The 19,790-nt window shown below is 38.9% G+C and overlaps 1 protein-coding gene across 6 annotated transcripts in view; it reads left to right on the forward strand.

The window, feature by feature from the left end:
* Positions 1–6,278: 6,278 nt before the first annotated feature.
* The window catches only part of fat3 (FAT atypical cadherin 3), a 70,931-nt gene continuing 57,419 nt past the window's right edge, over positions 6,279–19,790 (forward strand). For 4 of the 6 annotated variants that reach the window (XM_023350697.1, XM_014471896.2, XM_023350699.1 and 1 more), the window contains exon 1: positions 6,279–6,901. The gene's annotated coding sequence lies outside the window, so the exon portion shown is untranslated. The remainder of the gene's footprint in view (positions 6,902–19,790) is intronic. The other 2 variants (XM_023350698.1, XM_023350702.1) reach the window with 1 other exon arrangement.

The raw sequence follows: 19,790 nt of genomic DNA on the forward strand, positions 1-19,790 counted from the left end.
AAGAGAAACAGAAAAGTATGTAAATGACTGTATCCAATGACTGACAAGAAGAGTTAGATATGATAGTTTTAAGATTTACTTTCAACAACTATGCCGTGTATATTCCAAAACAGAAAAAATGCTCAATACAGTTGAGGTAAAAAAAATTACTTTATAATCCAGAAGGAAAATGAAATGTCGCTGCAGGTCAGGACATTGATGGGTGGATGTTCACTGTGCCAGGAGGGAGGTACCAAAAAATAAAATAAAAAAAGCAGGAAGAGAGACGCTTGAGAAGCATTTATTCATGGTTTTCTTCACCTTCCAGGCTTTTTGCTTGTGGGCCTGTGGTGAACAAAACAAGTTGACATTTCAGGACAAACTAATAATTGATCCAGATGGATGTTCCAACATAACTGAACAAGATTGGGGTTTTAAAAAACTGAGTGTTGATGATCAACGAACATTCAAAGTTGGGGAAACTAAAACACTGAGTGAATCTCAGAGGAAGCACAATTACTTTTTTTCTGTAAAACAGAATACACACCTGATTGGGTTTTATCATTTATCTTCCTTTTTGTGGTTAAGATTTGTTTTGTGGTATGTTTTAGTTCATTGAAATTGCACACAAGAGAAGTTGTACTTATTTTTTGTAAGATGTTAATTAATAATTAATGAGGTAATTGTATAAAAACAATGTTCTGTTTGACAAGTTGTGTGTTCTGCGGCATGGAGGTCTTATTTACTCTCTCACAGAAAATCCTACTGCCAGTCTCCTCTCCTAACCTACAAATCATTCAGTTTAAATCTAAAGAAATCTGTAATGATTGTGATCAGTAAGCTCCTGGGCCTGAAGTCATTTTGCACAAGCCAGATCTAGTTAATGTAGATGTCACACAAAGAAGCAGCAGAATAGTTACAGAGTGGAAAACACATGCAGTTTATGTAGATTACATAGGCGGTTGCCAAAATAACACTGCTGGACTCTTGGTAAGTAATATGGACGGAAAATTACTGCCAAGTGTTCACTGCAGAGACGACACTCCACAGTAACACGGATGACACCATCTGTTGTTGACGAGCACTGCTAATGCACCTGCTTTTCTTTTCCTGCTGCTCTTTAAACATCTGTTTGCTCGTACAGTCAGGGAGCTTGGCAGAAAGGCGGCGGAGTCTGGGATATGATCCTGCAGCCGAGTCTCAGTAAAGCACACAGACTTCAGACTGGTGTGATCTGCTGGGGACAGACAGAGACTGAAAAGGCTTGGATGGCCAGCTCTGTCCTACGATGCCCTCTGGACCCAGGTGTTGTATCAGTGGTATTATATCAAGGTGTTGTGTGGAAGGAAAATGGCAGCTGAGCTGTTTTGCCTGTTGGACATCATCACCCGCCTCATGCAGGGAGCTCTGACAGCTCAATGGCAAACTGCTCCATCCACAAAGTGGGGATGATTGTCGTTTTACATTTCTGTTATTCTAGGTTTCATCTCTAGTGGCCTTTAATTTTCAGTAGGCAAACTGGAAGGTGGATTATGAAAAACGGGGAAGATGTGCATTGACGGTCATCAGGCCAGGACGTGAACCCATGATGGATGCGTACATGGGTCGCACTGCCAAGCCCCACTTCTGTTACTCCTGTCCACTTTTTGTCACGACAATTTAAATTTCAAACTTGTGGGAGTAATAAAAGACTATCGTAAACTTGTTGGCCAGTGATATCACGTTTTATGGTTTGAATTTCCTCCTTTCCTCTTTCCTTTTTGCTTCTGCATCCATAAACATGATCCCTCCTTTTAAACTAATCTGAGATTTGTGGTTTCACTTAAGGTACTATTTCAGCTTGTGTGACGTTATTCAGCTGCTCCCACTTGTAGCAGCTATGTTGCCATGGTTACATATCATAGCATATGACCAAAACTAAAAACAATATCAATAGAAATCTTTCTAGTTGCACAGCATTCAAAGCTAGAGAGAACTATCATCCCCCAAAAAAAGAAGTAATTTCTCTGCCAGACATGGAGAAATTAAAATGTAAAATAATAATAATAAATGCAGCTAACAGAGCCACTCCAACATGCTGATGCATTGAGTGGTGCAAAATGCAGGGAAGAAACAGGCAGAGCTAAAACTGTAAAGAAACTTTAATAGCAATTAAAAAACAAGGGCAAAAAGCAAAATTCAGAACATCTTCAGACAAACCAAGTGAGCTACAGTAAATAAAACATAAGGATATGACAAAGAATGAAGCGAGACAGGAGTATACTGACTGGCTGATGAAAAACAGCATTTAAGGGAGCGAGAAACTGGGAAAACATTGGAGAAAATGGTTAACATAGCAATCAGGAAAAGTAAGTTATGATAAAACAAAACACTGAACAGAATAGAAAAAAAACTAACAAACTAAGATCACTTGCTGGAATTGCACAAAAAAATCCTTTCATTGCTGGAACTCAGAAATGACATCCTATTAGATATTTAGCTTGTGTTTCAAAGTCTGTGAGACAACATGGAGCAAAGCAATCAGACAAAATCACTGATTGCTATACGTATATACTATTGCAAAATATACTATTGTGCAATAGTAAAATAGTGTATTTAACCTTTATAAAAAATGACAGCGTCTATTGTGTAAGATTTTACACAATAGTAAAATAGTGTATTTTACTATTACAAAATATACTCTTATTTTTTCCATCTTGTTAAATTCAGCTGTGTTTTTATTGATCAAACATGATTTAAACCCTGCCAGGGGTTAAAACTGGGACTTTTTTCATTTCTCCCTCTTCCCACTCTGGATCTGCACGGGTGACATTGTTAGGAAGTGACGTGTTGTCAGCATTTTACTGTTACTTCGCCTTCATTCTCTCTCATTAGTCTGAAGAGTGAGACCTACTACTGGGAAACCCTTCACCCCTCCGCCCTCTTACCCCGTCCCCTCCGTTCCTTGTGTATTTTCTCCACGGGGTGAATGAGAGCTTTGGAGGAACTTAATGCACATGGGAAAAGAATAACACCTAATCAGTATTTAATTAATCACAGTTTTAATCAATGTATGTCGACCAAAGTAACTTGAGCTTTAACGTATAGATCCCAAACTTCTGAACTACCATTGTGGTAGGCAAGTGCAATGTTAGGTAACCATAATCACTGTGGCTTCTAGACAGACAAAATGAAAGTGAACTGGTATTTGGTTAAAAATTAAATGGTTGATGTTTCCAAGCCAGACTTACTGATGTTCAACGTCTCTATTTGAAGACTTTTGTACTTCCTGGTTGTTTTGGGCTGTAGTGACAACTGGGTATAGCTGAACCATCTGCATGGTTGGACCATCTTTTCATCAATCATGAAATAAAATGTGCAAGTCATATTAAAATAGAAAATGAAAAATACTCCCCAATATTCTAACTGACTCAGCTGAGTCTAAAGCAGTTCTGCCTACCAACACTGCGGTTAGCAAATGGCCCATCAGGATTTTTTAAAGTGGATACAGCATGTTTTTAAATCCTCCCTTTTCACATGTAAATCATGCGCTTAATGTCTATATAAAATAGAACTGCAATGCTTTGGCTTGATTTCCTGGTTATTGTAGCTACAACAAATGTCTCCTCAAGGTACATAACAGGAAAATCACTCATTTCAATTCAGTCATACATTCCAACTGATCCTCACTATTAAACAGTACAGTATACTCAATTAATTCCTCAAAGTAGCTTAAAAAGTTTCCATCTGGGATATCCAGTATATTGGACAGAGGTAGAAAGTAACAAAGTATAAGTTTCTTGTTAATGTACTTAAGTAGCTTTTATTTGTATCTGTATTTTCCTTAGTGTTTATTTTCCTGATGTTTTACTTTTAATGCATGTATTTAAATCAAAAGATAGCTTTACTTTTGACTTCTTGCATTTCCAGAACCAATAAACACTTCAAAATGATGACAGGACAGACACAGAAAAGCAAAGCATTCCACATCCATGGCCTTATTTATGAAAGCTCTTCAAAATCAGCTCCAAGACTGAATCATTGTGCAGGTACTGTGTTATGTGATAACCAAAGAAGCAGAAGCAGCTGGCATTCAGTAATCCACCATCAAATCTGAAAAAAAAAAAACAACCAACAAATAAAAATAAAGAAAATAAACAAACCGTACACATAATCATGTATGATTAGGTATTGAGGTATTAAGAGCTGATTTTGTAAGTTTTGTAAGTCAGTTTATAACGTTGTATAAGCAGTAAATTCATCATTATATAACAGTATAACTATAACTGTATTGTAATAGTTATTAGCCTCTTAATTATTATGATGACAGCAGGGTCCTGATGGACCCTTTGACTTACATTACAAGCACTGTGAGTGTGGCTGTTAACGGGATTAATGGAATGTTTGAAATGTAAATTCTGTTGTTTTTTAGTGGCTCCTTTATGCCCTCTTGTGGTGAAAGATCTTTAGAGAGTTTTATTTGGACTCATCCAGTCCTGGACCCTCTTCGGGTCAGATCTACTAAAGTTTTTGTGCATAAAAACAGATAACAACCTGATATCATGTGGAAGTCTGATCTACAAACAACAAACAGGATTGTGCAGCAAAATAAGGAGAATTGCTGGCGTCCTAATGTTAGTGTGTCTACCTTCATGAATGTGCTATAAATAAGCTGATCATCAAAAATACTGGGAATATAGTAACTTACCTCCAACAATGTGATTTACTAAACCCGATGGATCGATCTGCTTTTGCATTTTTATTGAAAAGCAGGTGTATATTTTATCTGCTGCATGTTCTAGGTGGAGGTTGGAGGTAGAGAGAGTTAAATACAGAGCTTTAGAGTTTGTTCTGATTAAAGGTTACATTTTTCACAGCTGTATTATTATTATTGTTATTTTTATTATTACTACAATTCCTACATAATTACATACATACAAAATTATTACATAATGACTTTCTACTTCATTTTTCTTTTTACAGCTAACAATTAGCTTTGCCAACAAATGCATCCCCTGCTCACTCAGACAGATAGAGAATTAAGAAAGATGTGAGCTTTTCTACATGATCACACCTGTTCTCTGAGCTACTGGTATGAGTCTCATATCAACAGGACAATAGACAGGACATGCAGATGTTGGATCAGAAATTAAAATGCATCCCTTCCTAGACAGCTAAGGGTGATATCAAATGTTCTACATAACGGGGCTCTGTTTTCTCATGTGTTGAGCTATTATAGTGTTAAAAGAAAAAGCGGGGAATTGCAAACCATTAGCGGAGAACATTTTCATCAGACATTGACTGCAAAACGTTGGACTTATGTGTCTCAATAAAGGTGTCCAAACCGTATTTATTTCAACTCAACTACAAAATAAAACCCGCCGTTTCCGGGCTCAAGTGGCCAAGAAACATAATAATGTCGCAAATATCTTTAAAAGTTTCATCTTCGCTCATATTTCAGTCTGTTTTCTCATCATTATGCGAAAGTTTAGAGCGATGCTCGTTCCCCCGACAGGGCATCTAATTCTCAGCAGCCATTACACCAGCCCCAATACTCACCAACACAAAATTAGATAGTATTCATAAATGTTCAGTAGAGTGAAACAAAACCTATCTCACTACTTTACATTTTGAAAACTGATTTTTTTTTTTTTTGTGACAGACAAAGCTTCCTTGATGAACATTGCCACATTTTCGGTGTTTATCATGTGATAATTTTGTCAACAAAATACACAATAAGCACAATTATTACAAGTTTTGAGAAAAAGATGAAATCCTGCTGGCAAATTGAAAATATATGCGCTTGACCTATGGCAGTAAAAGTCCCACACAGTTGTGTTTGCATTAAAAATACAAGTTTTAACTTGTTCTGTGTATGTGTGAATCTTCCTGTGCATTTGTGAATGTTGAGACTGTGTTAGCTCCATACATTTGTTATTCTATAAAAAATTACATCAGAACTGATTTTGTGATATTTTTGAAGTTCGTTTTCTCTTGCCTGGCGCTCTGGAAAGCAGATAAACCTTTTAATGTTTAAAATTTATAAATTACATTGCATATTAAATTAAATTAATTAAGTTACATATTTGGTCAAATGACTTGATTGAAGATTGGGTAGAATTACTTTAAACGTACTTTTAACTTGCAAAACGATGACTTGGTCCAAAAGTTGGTCATTCTGTACATAGACACTTGTGTGACAGTTTGGTTGAGGATGAATAGTCCAGCAGAAATGGACATTTGAAGGACACTGCCATGACTCTTCAGCCATCTCAGTGTAACTTGTGCAGGCCTACATTGCGTTTGAAATGGTGTCCTTAAAGCACTGTGGGCACCTGAGCGCCAGGATGACAGCACCTTACCGCTCAACAATCTGAACACAGAGAAAGAACGTTCCACCAGGATGCGCTGTGCGCGTCTATATGCGGACGACCCGGCCCTATCGTGAGCAGCAGCAGCAGCAGCAGCCGTGGAGCAGAGAAACCTAGACGAGTTCCTGCAGACGTGTCACAGTAGCAGTGTCGGTGGGGTGGAAGACACCGAGTTCTGAGGACAACTTCATTGTGCTTTTTCGGCAGCATGGTCGGGTGAAGAGATCCGGAGAGCAGGTCCAAGTCCGACCGCAGAATAAGAGGTGTGCCTCCATGCATGCAGCGCGGTAACGTGAAGAAGCCTATTGTCGACGATCCGGTGTCGGATGGGAGCCATGAAGCATCTTCCAGTTAATATACTACAGGCTTGTTCTCTGCTGCAGCTGTGTGGGACACATAACGGTAAATGGTGTGTTGGGCCGAGCACAGCTGAAGAGTAGCGGGAAACGGGGCTCCCGATTCAGCTGCTTAGGAACAAGCCAGAGTCCGCCTGGAGCCACTCGGACCGAATCGCGACGCGGATGTCCTGGCTTTCTCTGAAACGCTCACATCAGGCTACAGGAGACTAACAGGTAGGCTATTCAGTGCACGGAACGTGACGCTTCTTCACCCTGTTGTACGTTAGTGATGGCTGCTGCCTTTTTCGCACTGATATTGCAGTAGATGGAGATAAAGCCATTTAATTATCGGCTTTGAAAGACGGAGATGAAATGGTAAAAAAAACCCCAAAGCAAGCATTTCCCCCTGCTTCGCCCTTATGGTAATCATCTTCATCACTTCGGCCTAGTGTAGGACACCTCAGTCCGGGATTACAGCTCGGAAAAATAGTAAGATCTTGTGAAATCCAATCCTATTTAGTGCCAGTAATCACAACAAAGACTTTATTAGTTAATTTATTTAATATAATATGCCAATGAAGAATAAGTGGCTCAGTGTTGTACATGTGCCTGTTCAGTCACGTTATACATCGCAGATCAGATCTGTGTGGAGAGGAAGAAGACATCAGTCCACACAGACTTCAGTGAAAACATATAAATATAAGTTTGCATGGTGATGAGTGGGAAAGGAGAATGCATGTTTGAGGCTGGGAGTGATTTGATCAGGGATGACCACGTTATACTTCCATTGTGAGATCAATCTGCAAAAGCCATTAGGAGGTGCAGACAGTGAAGGAAGCCATTCTAAGACCCGATTCTGTTCATCTACTCCAAGGAAGACAAAAAAAAAAGCTCTGAAAATATATGACATATAGCCGCTACTTGTGTGTGTTTGTGAGAGTAAAGGGGAGCTGTCTGCTCTCACCTTTCAGCAGGCTGGCAGGCAGCCAGGCACACAGCATACAGCTGTCCTTTCACTTACTGTAGCGGCCTGTGCTTCCTCACATCTTTACCCAACACCTCTGCCTCTGCTTTATCGCAGCCTGCTTGTCTTCTCACACCTCCTTCTCTTCAGACTGTTCTGCACAGGCTCATTGGTGCTGCCATCAGTCCTGACAGCTATTGAAAGATGACTGTGGAATTTATGGTCATTAGCTAAAATATTTTGTTCCACAGGAGTGTAAAAAAAATAGACAATAAGAGCCCAACAAAATGAAGTTGAGGTCCATTTAGATATATTGCTGTATGTCATGCCTGTGTTGAGTCTCAGTAGAAGTGTGCCATGTTGGACTTTTCTGCAGATTTTGGGTTGCAGAAAAAGCAGTTGGGAAAAATTATCTTTTCATGTTGTAGATTTTTTTTCAAATAAAATCTTTTCATCCAGTCATCTTTAATGCAAGCTTGGTTTAGGGTGTGACTCCTCGTACGGACCGAACATCCCGACCACGATCCACTTTTTGAGGTGGGGTCGGTCCGCTTCCAATCGAATTCTGACACTGTCTGCTGCGATGCTGCGGCTTGCATGATGTGGGTCGGAGGTCAGATGCCGAGCATCTTGTGTCATTGAGCTTGCAACCAAATTTACAGATGCCAACATTAGAAATCCACCATTGCGAGACACTCATTGTATGAGCTTCTCCTGCCATTCAAATTGGTATTGCAGTTGTAATTACAGCACAGAACACATGAAACAACTGGACTTCCAAAGTTTGTTTTGTCTGCTCTAACCTGCAGCTTACATTTAGATATTTTTCAGTACAGAAAAATTGAGAAGGAAACAACAAAACATTGTCAGCAAATACCTATTCCAATGTCACGTGGATCACACTGCTGAAACTAAATTAAGAGTTTATAACATGATACACATCTACACACTGGTAATGTCTTATGCTTGGTAGTGGTATAATAATTAACTCTGTTGTAGCAGAGGACACAGGGAACCTAAAACAAACTCCATTCATCAGCAGGTTGGGCTTTCACACCTAAGAGCTGCAGAATGTTCAAAATTCTTGGAAAAGTCCAGGATTTTCATCTATCCACGTTTAAATTTGACATCAACAAGGAGTCAGATACAGAAATTTTAGTGTTGTGAGGTCAATAAACTGATAAACACTTGAGTGAAAACGACTACAGATTGACTTAAGTGATTTTACTTGTAATAGCTCCAGAAGTTTTAGTTTGTCTACAGGATGTGTTTGCATTAGACTTCTTCAGCGTCAAGACAAAATGTAAACAGACGTACCTGAGAACATAAAAAATGACAGAGTGCTGGAAATGTCTCTTCATGAAACTGTAGACAGTGACAGCCACTCGGGTAACAGTAGCTGATATGTCCAAGTTGGTCATTTTGAGACATCCACAAAATGACGGGCTGTCGGTCCTTTGTTTTGGTTTGGTTTGTTTAGTAACCGTGGGACAGTAACACAGTTTGAGTAAGAGTATTTAATCTCACTTTAAAATATCAGCAGCCTTGTAACATGTACTAAACTGTTTCTGAATCTTTCAAATTCATTTGAATGTGAAGGTTAGAATTCTTATTCTGTCGCAAATTATAAGTCTTTGTTAAGTAAATTAGCAGTGAGTCAGCAGGTTGATCAAAAAGACAGATATACTCAGTGCGAAAGAACTTATAAAATGGTGAATAGGAAGGTGGAGGCAGGCGGCAAAAAGAAAAAAAAGTCGACAGTCAACTTAAAAATAAGTAAAATCTATGGAACACAATGGAAACACAGGGAGACAGACTGTTAGTAATGGGAGGATCTGACAAAGACCCTGACTGACAAATAATGATGGAGGAGAGTTGATTCCTGGATGAGGAGAAGGTAGCTGGTTAGAAACAGGGTGCAGCTTTGATGGAAGGCAGTTGATCTGAAGAAATGGGAGAATAGAATATACAGGGAACATAGAAAACAAGAAACTAGAAATTTAACAAACTAGATACACAGTCCTACAAAAGAGAAGAATTCAAACCATGTGTGTATAGAAGGGGCAGCCGTACATCTTTGACCCAGAAGCAGAAGAAGTGGAGCCTCCTGAATGACCATCCAGCCACAAACCACTGAAGGATGGAACATCTGTGAATCTGACTCATTTATAGCGTCATTAAGGCTTCAGCTTCACGTTGGGGCCGTGTGCCATGATGTGAAGTCGAGCCGCTCACATCAGCACAGTAGTTCAGCACAAAGACAGTTTTTTCCCGCATATGTGACCTTTTTTAAAAATATATATTTGCAAGGTTAGAGGGGAAATGTTTCTCTCAATATGTAAAAAAAAAATCATAAATGTCGGACTCTCTTGAATGAGAGTCCGATATGTTTTCACAAACACTGCATCTACTCAATGTAGACCATCACTTCCAGTTTACTACAGTAAATGCACTGATATTGTGAGTAACGTTTCTCCCAGTCACAGGTTCGATGTTACTGAAGAAACTTAGACCTGCTCTGTATTGCAGCCGATAAAAAATATTTTCCTTTTCCAGCAGCCATTGTAGCTTGTAATGAACTGGTTGGAGCTGCACTTGGGTTGCCAGATGAGGGACTGGGCCTGGCTTGGGGTTGCTAGGTAACCAATTCTGACACAATAATTTAAAAGTTTTTGAAACAGGTTTTTTTGCCGACACCAGCAGGACATTTACTTATTCCCAATAAACGGCTGAGTGTTTTTGTTTTGCTTTTGGACTGTTTCTACAAGCAGGAGATACAGAAACATGTTTGGTTTCTGTACATAATAAAATTCATATTTTATTATGCAAAAAGTGAATTTTGCATAATAGTGGACCTTTAAATCATATTGTCATTCTCTATAAACAAATGTAAAACTTCTAGATCTAAATTTAAGCATTTATGGGCCCCTGGAGGTCTGGGGGGCCCTTTTGATGGCTCTGAATGTGACCTGCATTAAATGTCTTGTTTTAATATTGGCTGGCTGATTATTTAATTAGGATTTAAGTGAAGTGCAAAAAGGTGATGTAATTTGTTTTAATTATATCAAGTATTTTTTAACACTATAGTTGCATATTTTATTATTATCAAAAATATCTTCCTATAACATTATTAATTATTAATTGAAATATGAATTATTAGTCATAATAATTATAATAACATGACTATTATTAGTCCTAACAGTCACGATAAATTTTCTGTCGACTTTTTTAACACAAACCCATGGTGGGCTGCTGGTGAACTGTCACGCCTGCTCAGCTTGTTTTTCTTGGGGAAACTTGCTAACATGCTACATAAAAATAGCATGTCGACAGTCAACTGTTCTCTGTATATCTGTTCACACAAATAGCTGCGTGTTTAATTCCTAACAGGAAGACATAGTTGTTTTGAAGGATTCTGACTGGATCTCGTTGATCTGGATCAATTAAACTTGCTGCTAAATGCACTAATGGTGGAGAAACAACTTACTGCTACAGGGAAACCATTTATCCGCTGTCATTGGTGACCATGCTAACTAGCCTGAACTGTTATGACAGGACCTGCTGATGGGGAGAAGCTGTCTTCCAAGTCACCAGTTGAGCTTGAGACTCATATGTTGCCAATCAGGTGTTCACTTCAAGATCATCTCTGCAGTTGGAAAACAGAAACAAAGCAAAAGTTAGAATGATGCTCTGAATGAACATTATATAAACTCAGCATTCATATGAGTGTTTATTTCACCCTTGTTGACTTGCACACACGCATCCAGCATCACAGTAGATACAACACTGATGGTTCTGCAGCATCAAGAAATCCTGAAAATGTATAAGCTTCTTAAAAATACAATTAAATACATCTGGCATTGACTTGTTCAACTAACCACTGCTTACCTCTCATTTGCCTTGAGAAGACTGTCTGAGTCACTGGGTTCAGGTTGAAGACCCGTTCAGCAGAGTTACATTCAGACGTGGTACAGACTGGAACTTTAACTAGGCCGTGTTGTCATTTCTGATTAATAATTCTAATAATTTCAAGTAATTCTAAACTCTAAGCATTCTAAAGTAGACCTGGAGTCTTATCTGAAGCTTCTGCATATATTTATATTAAATAACTGCTAATTATTCAAATGATACAAAGGCTCAGCAAAAAATTTGCATTAAATGGAAAAAATAGCATTAAATGCTCCACATAGCAAAAATGTCTGAAATGCATTTAAACAAACAGCATGGTTCACAGACATGACAGGGAAACATTTATCAGTTGGGTGAAGTTAACTAACTTCAGTTAAAGCTGTGAAAGCTGCTGAGCCTGGTGGTCGGTGGGCGTACAGCAGCTGCTCACCATGTTTCTCTACTAAAAGATGCTAAATTGACAGGAAATGTAAAAATATTACTGTGTAATTATATATGTTATGGGAATACATTGTCAGTGAAATACTATTCAAGCCCACAACTATAGAGTCGTAAAAACAACAAATAAAAAAAAATCATTAAAAATAAATATCAATTAATTGCACTTCTGCCCCCCAGGCCTCCAGGGGCCCCATAAATGCTAATATTTTGACACAGATCTATAAATGTAACATTTGTTCATTGAGAACATCAATGCCACTAAATTTCATTTAATGGATTCAGCCTAGATAAATAAATAATAATAAAAAAAAAACATTTGAATTTAAGATTTTAAGGAGCTGGCATGTTTACTTTGTAAAAGTTCAAAGATCAGTCTTCATAGTTAGTGTTACCATAGCTACAATCTGATGCTGTGAGTTTAAATCTTTGAGTTTGAGCTCTGTTTGTTCACAAATACATCTCAGTAAATTACAATTATTACTGACTGCTTTTAAAATTGGCCTGTTAAACCACCCTCCTTCCTTCAATGGAATCCTTCCATTGGTGATGTTCTCCATCTGAGCCAACGTGTTCCACAATTACGCGGCTCACCTTTGCGCAGCTACTTATATAGGTATGATTGCATACATACTTTGATCACCGTAAAAATAATCAAACCTGTTGATTATTTTTAACCAGCAGGTTTGAGTTAATCTGCTGATCCAACCCTGTTTTCTTCTTTTAGTGAGAATAAAAAACTCCCTAGATGCATTTCATGCGCTTCGGCGCACAGACCAATCTTTATGAAACAAAAACTGAGGAAAAGTACTATTTACACTCGAGCGAGGTTTTCACATATTTTATTTTTATTCTCTTTAAAATATGTGCGTGTTTGCTCATTGTCTGAGGATAAATGCGGGTTAGTTTCATTGTTTACTTTAAACAATAAAATATTAAAATCATGAAAAACATCGGGTTTGATGCTTCTTGGTCTAGATAACACAGAATGTAGTCAGGTGTATTTAGGTGAGTTTTGACGCTTTGTAGTTTGATATTGTCCACAGAAAAAGTTTGCGTGGCTGCCGCACATTTTCACACCAGCGAGAAATTGTGCGTATATTTACGCACACTTTGATGCAAAGTTAATTTTTATACTTGCTGACTTGTGCGTAAAATATGGCACCGCACATTTTTTGTGCGCACACACGCTTTATGCTTGAGGCCCCTGAACTTTATTGTTGTTGTTCTGAACTTCTATGAGTCGACCAGCTGACTCATAAAAGTCAGCAACAAGTGGTCTGGAGTATTGCTCTGCTTTACATACAGGCAGGGGAATCAAGTCTCTGCCAGGCTCTCAGGCACCTACAGGCAGCAGACCTTCAGGAATGAAATGATTTCAAAATGAAGCCATTTTGAAACATTAATATTATATCAAAAACTTGTCTGTGCCTCCTACAGAGGTACAGGATTAAAAATAGTTGTCTAAGAGTGCATGTTACATTATCTTTAACTTCTAGACCTGTAATAATGCTTCCATTATTACTGAAACATGAGAATGTGGGTATGTGGACATCTTCATTACAATTTGAAGCAAAGAAAAAAAGTCTTCTTTAGATGAAATATTGATGGATTTGTGAAAATCTTGACTACAGCAAAGGAACTCACCCCTCTCCTAAATTTGCACCGCAACACTTTGATTTGTAATATCCTTTTTTCTGACGGATTCCCTTGCTCTGTGGTTTGACCTTGATGAGGTTGAACTGTAAGTTGTGACTGCATGGCTGCACATTACATGCATGAGAATGTGCAGAGGAGCCGCCACAGTGGGGTATGCTCCTTTACAGTGCACAGTGACATCCATACAGTGGAAGAGAGGTTTATGAGAACATCCATCTACCTCCCTCCCCCTCACCCCTCCACCCGCTCTTTCCCCAGGGCATTCTTTGCATCTTTGTGCCAAATGCCATCACCCTGGAGGCTCCTCCCTCCTTCTTGGTCTCGATGTGTTTAAGAGAAAAAGTGTGGGAGAGACGGGGGGCAGGGGGAGGTTTCTATGGATTCAAGGCTCTTTCCTTGCCTGTTTGTGCTGGAATGGTCCATTATAGTGGAAGGGGAAGATAGGAGGGGGTGAGGGGAGAGTTGCTATTGTTCTCTGCAAAAGCTTCAGTCCTGCTGAATGCTGCTTGTGTAAGCCCAGATGCCCGGAGCACTATTGGCTGTCTTTGTGATTTTATTTTGAGGGTAGTCCTTTTTTTTTTGATTGCCTGTCGGTGAGAGTTTAGCTGTTTCTCCACACACTTCTCTGAACAGACAGAATAGTGATCATTTATAGCTGATGAGTAGGATATCGTGTTTGTAGAATTCCCATTTTAATAAGTTAAGGATTACGGTGCAGAATTCTGTGGGCAAGTGAGCAGCTCTTGGGAGTGGCTCACACGGTGTTTTGTATGCTGACTGATGATGTTCTTTCTTCCTCCTTTTACAATACAAATTACTCCACTCTTTTGCAGGCTCTCCACTAAGGTCTGCTGTATTACTGATCCTTTTTAACGAGCTGCAGGGAGTAACCATGCTTACAGCAGAGGCACAAAGATCCCAGTGGAATGAGAACTCAGGGCTGGAGAAACGTGATGAGGGGATGAAGGGCTTCAGCCCATTACAAATAAAAGACAAGAAAAGATCTAAATTATACTCACCAGCTACTTTACAAAATATACTTGTTCAATTTCTTGTTATCACAAATAGCAAATGAACCAATCACAGAGCAGCATCGCTATGTAAAGAAATGTAAGGTGGAGGTGATTTTTTGAATTTCCAGATGGGCATCAGAATATGGAACAAAGGGCTTTTCAGTTGAACATAAATTATACTAATCATTTGTAAAATAGTTTGACCTTTATTAGTTTTATAGTACTGCCGTTACATGATTTTGCCGATAATTGTACTAAAGGTTGGAAATAGACAGAACAGTCCTAAGATTTAGGTGTTTTTTAAGCCTTTATGATTTCATTTTCTAGCTTTCATCCTATTGTCCAAAGCATCCTACATCACTGTTACCGAGGGGTTATAGTAGTGTTCTTTTATCTATTTTAGTCACTGTAGTAAAGTCATCATCACCATCAACTGTATTTATAAGCTGAATCAAAGTGCTGAACATCAGTCGGGGTTTTTCCTCCGAGAAAACCTGCTAAGCCCGGTGGTGGCGGCGCTGGGGCCGTCCACCAGCGGCCCACAGTGAGTTTGTGTTTAAAAATGTTAACACAAACATTTTTGAGTTAACATGTTAACATACAATAATACCAAACCATTATGGTTTGGAAATAATACCATGTGAGGCCAACTGGCATCTTTTCCATCAGTAGTAATATCTGGTTGTTGACCACATGACTCGTCTGATGTGAAAAATGTGTTTCCATTGCAGTTTTGCTGGATACACAAATTTTGATATGGCTGAAAAACCAACTCATCCTAGTGCAAAAATGTGAGTTTTTTTTTTTAATTGGCGATTCCATTAATCAAATTTATTTATGTGATTCCAGTTAGAGCATTTAAATGGTCAATGGAAACGTAACGATTGTGATAGCTGTGTGACGTTCCGCCTGGCAAACTGTCCTTAATTTCATGGGTGTGTTTATTTATGTGGAAAATAGTTCCACTCAACTTTCATGAGCCGCTCTTCTGACTCTGCAAGGCAGAAAGGATTGCTGGCTAGTACGGATAGTCAGAACAGAGGTTCTTCAGTCAGAACAGATTTTGAGGAGCAGTTATTCGAGGCAGTAAGAAAGTTTGTACTGAAATATTAAACTCCCCCTGGTTGGTTCTGGTCCAACTTTGGTCCGACATGCTGCATCCTTCGCGGAAGAGTGGCTGACTCCGAGATAGAGGGAACTACCGTATTTCAGTTGTGATAAAATGAAGGCATGAATTACTGTCAAAGTGTTGCCTTGACAGAATAGGTTTTTATTTATTTTTTATTTCTTTTAATGATAAAAGCTGACTTGACTGTGACCATCAAGATTGAAAGCAATGTCCATTTTAAAAAGCCAGATTTGTAACTGTGGTCTTAGCGCACATTGCCTGGGGGTCGAAATCAACTGGACACATTCCAAAAGCAAGTAGAATCTTTTTCTTTTATTAAAGTACAGAGAATTTAGGGCAATGCAAGCTTTAAGATTCTTGAAACACAATCAGGGCTTTGATGGACCAAGAATCAACTCGCCTTAAAGGCATGCAGATTTGCTAATTATCGGCGTATCAATGAAAGGAGATTTTATAAAAGTTGATCCAAGAGGAAGAAAATGCAAAGAAAATAGCAAAGGCTTTATTATGCTTCCATGAACAAGTTAGGATAGGTCTGTGAGTTATAGTAAATCATGTTCATTACATTATTTTTTGGACAATATCATTCTTAGCTAATGATATTTTAGTCTGTTAGTTCATCCTATTTTGAGTTCCTTTCAGAATGAGTTGTTTTAAGGGCTCTTGTCACTTTAAATCCAAATAAACTGCTGCTGACTTGCTCCCAACTCAACATTTACATTTGTAATTATACAAACACACATACTGTTTACCTCATTTTAGTAGAGAGAAGGAACCTTTCAGAAAATCCCTCTTGATACTAGTGGAGGTTGCTGAAGCGGTGGTCTGTAAGTGCGCCGGAGCATCAGTAGGGAACCCACCATGCACCGGGAGAACAGGCAAACTCCATCCAGAAAAACCCCAGGCTGGGATTCGAACCCAGGACCTTCTTGCTGTAAGGCAACAGTGCTACCAACTGCGCCACTGTGAGAAATATATTTTAAAAAACATGTATTCAAACAATCAAAATATTAAATACTGCAGTTATAAATTGGATGATTCGACATGTCATTTGAAGAAGCTTGAATTTAATTATTAGTAATCACAGTCATATTATTCAATAATTTCAGTAATTTAGCAAAGAAACATTCATGGAAAATCATAAAACCCAACTAATTTGGGGGAGACGCTGCATTCTAAAAAAGCAGAAAACAAAAATGTAAAAATTAGAGCTTAACTCTGATGTAGATGTAATATGCACACACACACACACGCACGCACACACACACACACACCCACACACACACACACACACCCCGACACGCGCACGCATGGCCACATGCACATGCCACACACACGCACACTCACGCACGCACAAAACAAACAGTGATGATCTACTGGCTCATGGTCATGTATTAATATTGAGATCTGAGTGTTTGACCCCCACAGTTCATCTGAAACATGCTGAATGGATGCATCAGACTGGAAGCAGTTTGTTCACATCTCACTGCCCTCATTAACATTTAACTCCACTACTCCATTTAACCCCAATCCCTCCGCACAAATCAGAAATGTTGCTCATTGTTTAGCTCCCTTACAAATCTCTTACTTTTCACAAAAAAAGACACATTAAGTGTTTCAACTTTGTACAAATTGAATGACTTGATTTACCATACCATAAATTGTTTATGTCCACCAAATAGATGTCAAATGGACAAGGTAAACATAGTAAACAGATTATTTTTTTTGTCTCATTGCACATGTGTCGGTAAAATTCTATAAATGTCATTTAATATTATGTTACTTTAATGTGCGAGTATTGGATCACGCCATAGACACCTATAAAATCCGAGCTCTGCTTTAAGACAGCTTGGCCCTTTTACGTGGTTCTGCTTGAATCTGTTTTGTGTGTGTGTGTGTGTGTGTGTGTGTGTGTGTGTGTGTGCGTGTGCGTGTGTGTGTGTGTGTGGGCGGGCGTGGGTGAGGGGTGTGTGTGCGTGTGTCTGTATGTCTGAGAGAGAAATAGAAAAAGCGAGAGAATGAGAGTATCTTCTTACATTATGCAATCACAAAGGTAGCTTTGTACAAAAAAAGGATTTCCTTGCTCTCACTTGTGCTTTCAAATTCTTCATGGCTAAACACAAACAAATACCAGAAAGTTGTATTTATAAATTAATACAATTTTTCTCTACAGCTGCCAGATTAATATCCTGACAAAAAGAACTCAGGAAGTTCATAGTTGCCCTTTACAATGAGTGTTATAAGAGAAGCACTGTTAGCACAGAAGGTGTTAGCATGTTAGTAGCTGTATTGTTGATGTTCCAGCCTTTTCCTAACCCTCCTAATGTTTTTAGGTAACCTGAGAAAAGTTCAATGTTCTTTTCTCTCCCCTTCCCTTCCTGTTCTGTGTCATTGACCTGCAGGGCAAGTGATTTAGCAGGCCTGCACTTTCCTTCTTTCCTAAAGAGTTGATTGTCTACTTGTCCAGCACCATCTCTGTGTTCTGTTTCTTTCTGAATGTTTTAACTAGGTTAGCTGGGGAGTTCTCATAGAATGGAGACTCTGTTTCCTTATCCATGTGCCGCAGCACTGAAATGCTCTAATTGTTGTTGTTCATATTGCTATGTGTTTTTTTTTTTGTTCCAAAATCTTTTAGGTTGCAGTATAAGAAAACTATTTCTTGTTTGAGGTAAACTTCAGCTCTGAGCCTGAAATAATTTTGGGAATATTTAGTTTGTTTTCATGGATAAATTACCATCCTAAAACTGTGACAGATTTAACTTCTTGTACTTATTAGATATTAGATCAATTTGTGATATTGACTTGTTCAGATTTGAAAAAAGGGCCTTGTAGAGATGCAACAGTTGATAAAATCAGCCTTTCACTCTCCGTTTGGTCCAGTGGGAATTTTGCGGTGTGAGTCTGCTGTGGGGAGGAATTTGGCTGCTGTGGTGAACATGAATAGAGTTTGTCAGTTGCAGTTCCAGGGCCACACAGCTACACCCCTCCCCCATTTAACTGCCTACTGATCCTGTGAACTGTCAACATGAGCTCATCCATTGTAATCGTGAACAAACACACACCAAACTTAATATGTGTGTGATGTCTTTCCCATTAAGGAACTGGACATTTCAAACATTTTTACTGTTTATTTCTGGGATGAGAAAGACAGTACAGTGTATGTATTCTAGCACAATTTGCAAAAACCTTGTTTTACTTGCAGGTATATAGCCCACAGTGCAACTACACACACACACAAACCCACACAGTATGTCTTTCTATATACATACAGACCGATAGAGTGCCATAAAACATATAATTACACAAGTTTGAGTAGATCTAATAAATTACTCTAATCCCTGTCTAAATAAAATTAATCCTGCCTCACAGTCTTCACTCACTTGATCAACAAATTAAGACTTGAAGCTCAAACATTGAGTTATTAGCGACATTGTGTTAGATTTAGTCATAATACACATTTATACATGTGAATATAAATAAATAAAGCATACTGCTTACACACAATTGAACATTCCAACCGTTTAGTTATCTACCCGTAGTGTCTGAGATCACTAAACAAGCCATGCTGCTGGAGCTGACAGTCCCATGGGGAGATTGCTTGGAAGAAGCCTTTAAGGAAAAGGTCTCCAGGTATGCAGGGCTGGTCAGTGACTGTAAAGTGGGCAGGTTGGAGAGCGAGCTGCTTCCCAGTTGAGGTTGGTTGCAGAGGTTTGGCGGCTCACTCTTTGGTCAGAGCCTTACAGTAGTGTCAGAGTGTTAGCAGCAGAGAGGGCCTCAAGATGACTGTGGCCTCTGAGAGGAGAACTGTGGAGCCAATGTAGCTAGTTAGCTAGTTAGCCAATCTGGACAGAAGCTGAGGACTGATCATCCCTGGATGGGTCACCATGTTTAGCTGACAGACTACAGGTCTCTATCGTAGGCCAAATTTGTATCATTTCTACATAAATATATCCGACTAGCCATACTAGTCGGTTCCAACTTCCTGTGTCTAACTCTTGTCATTGTTTCTTT

The sequence above is a fragment of the Xiphophorus maculatus genome, chromosome 18, assembly GCF_002775205.1.
Source record: "Xiphophorus maculatus strain JP 163 A chromosome 18, X_maculatus-5.0-male, whole genome shotgun sequence".
Taxonomy (NCBI): Eukaryota; Metazoa; Chordata; class Actinopteri; order Cyprinodontiformes; family Poeciliidae; genus Xiphophorus; species Xiphophorus maculatus.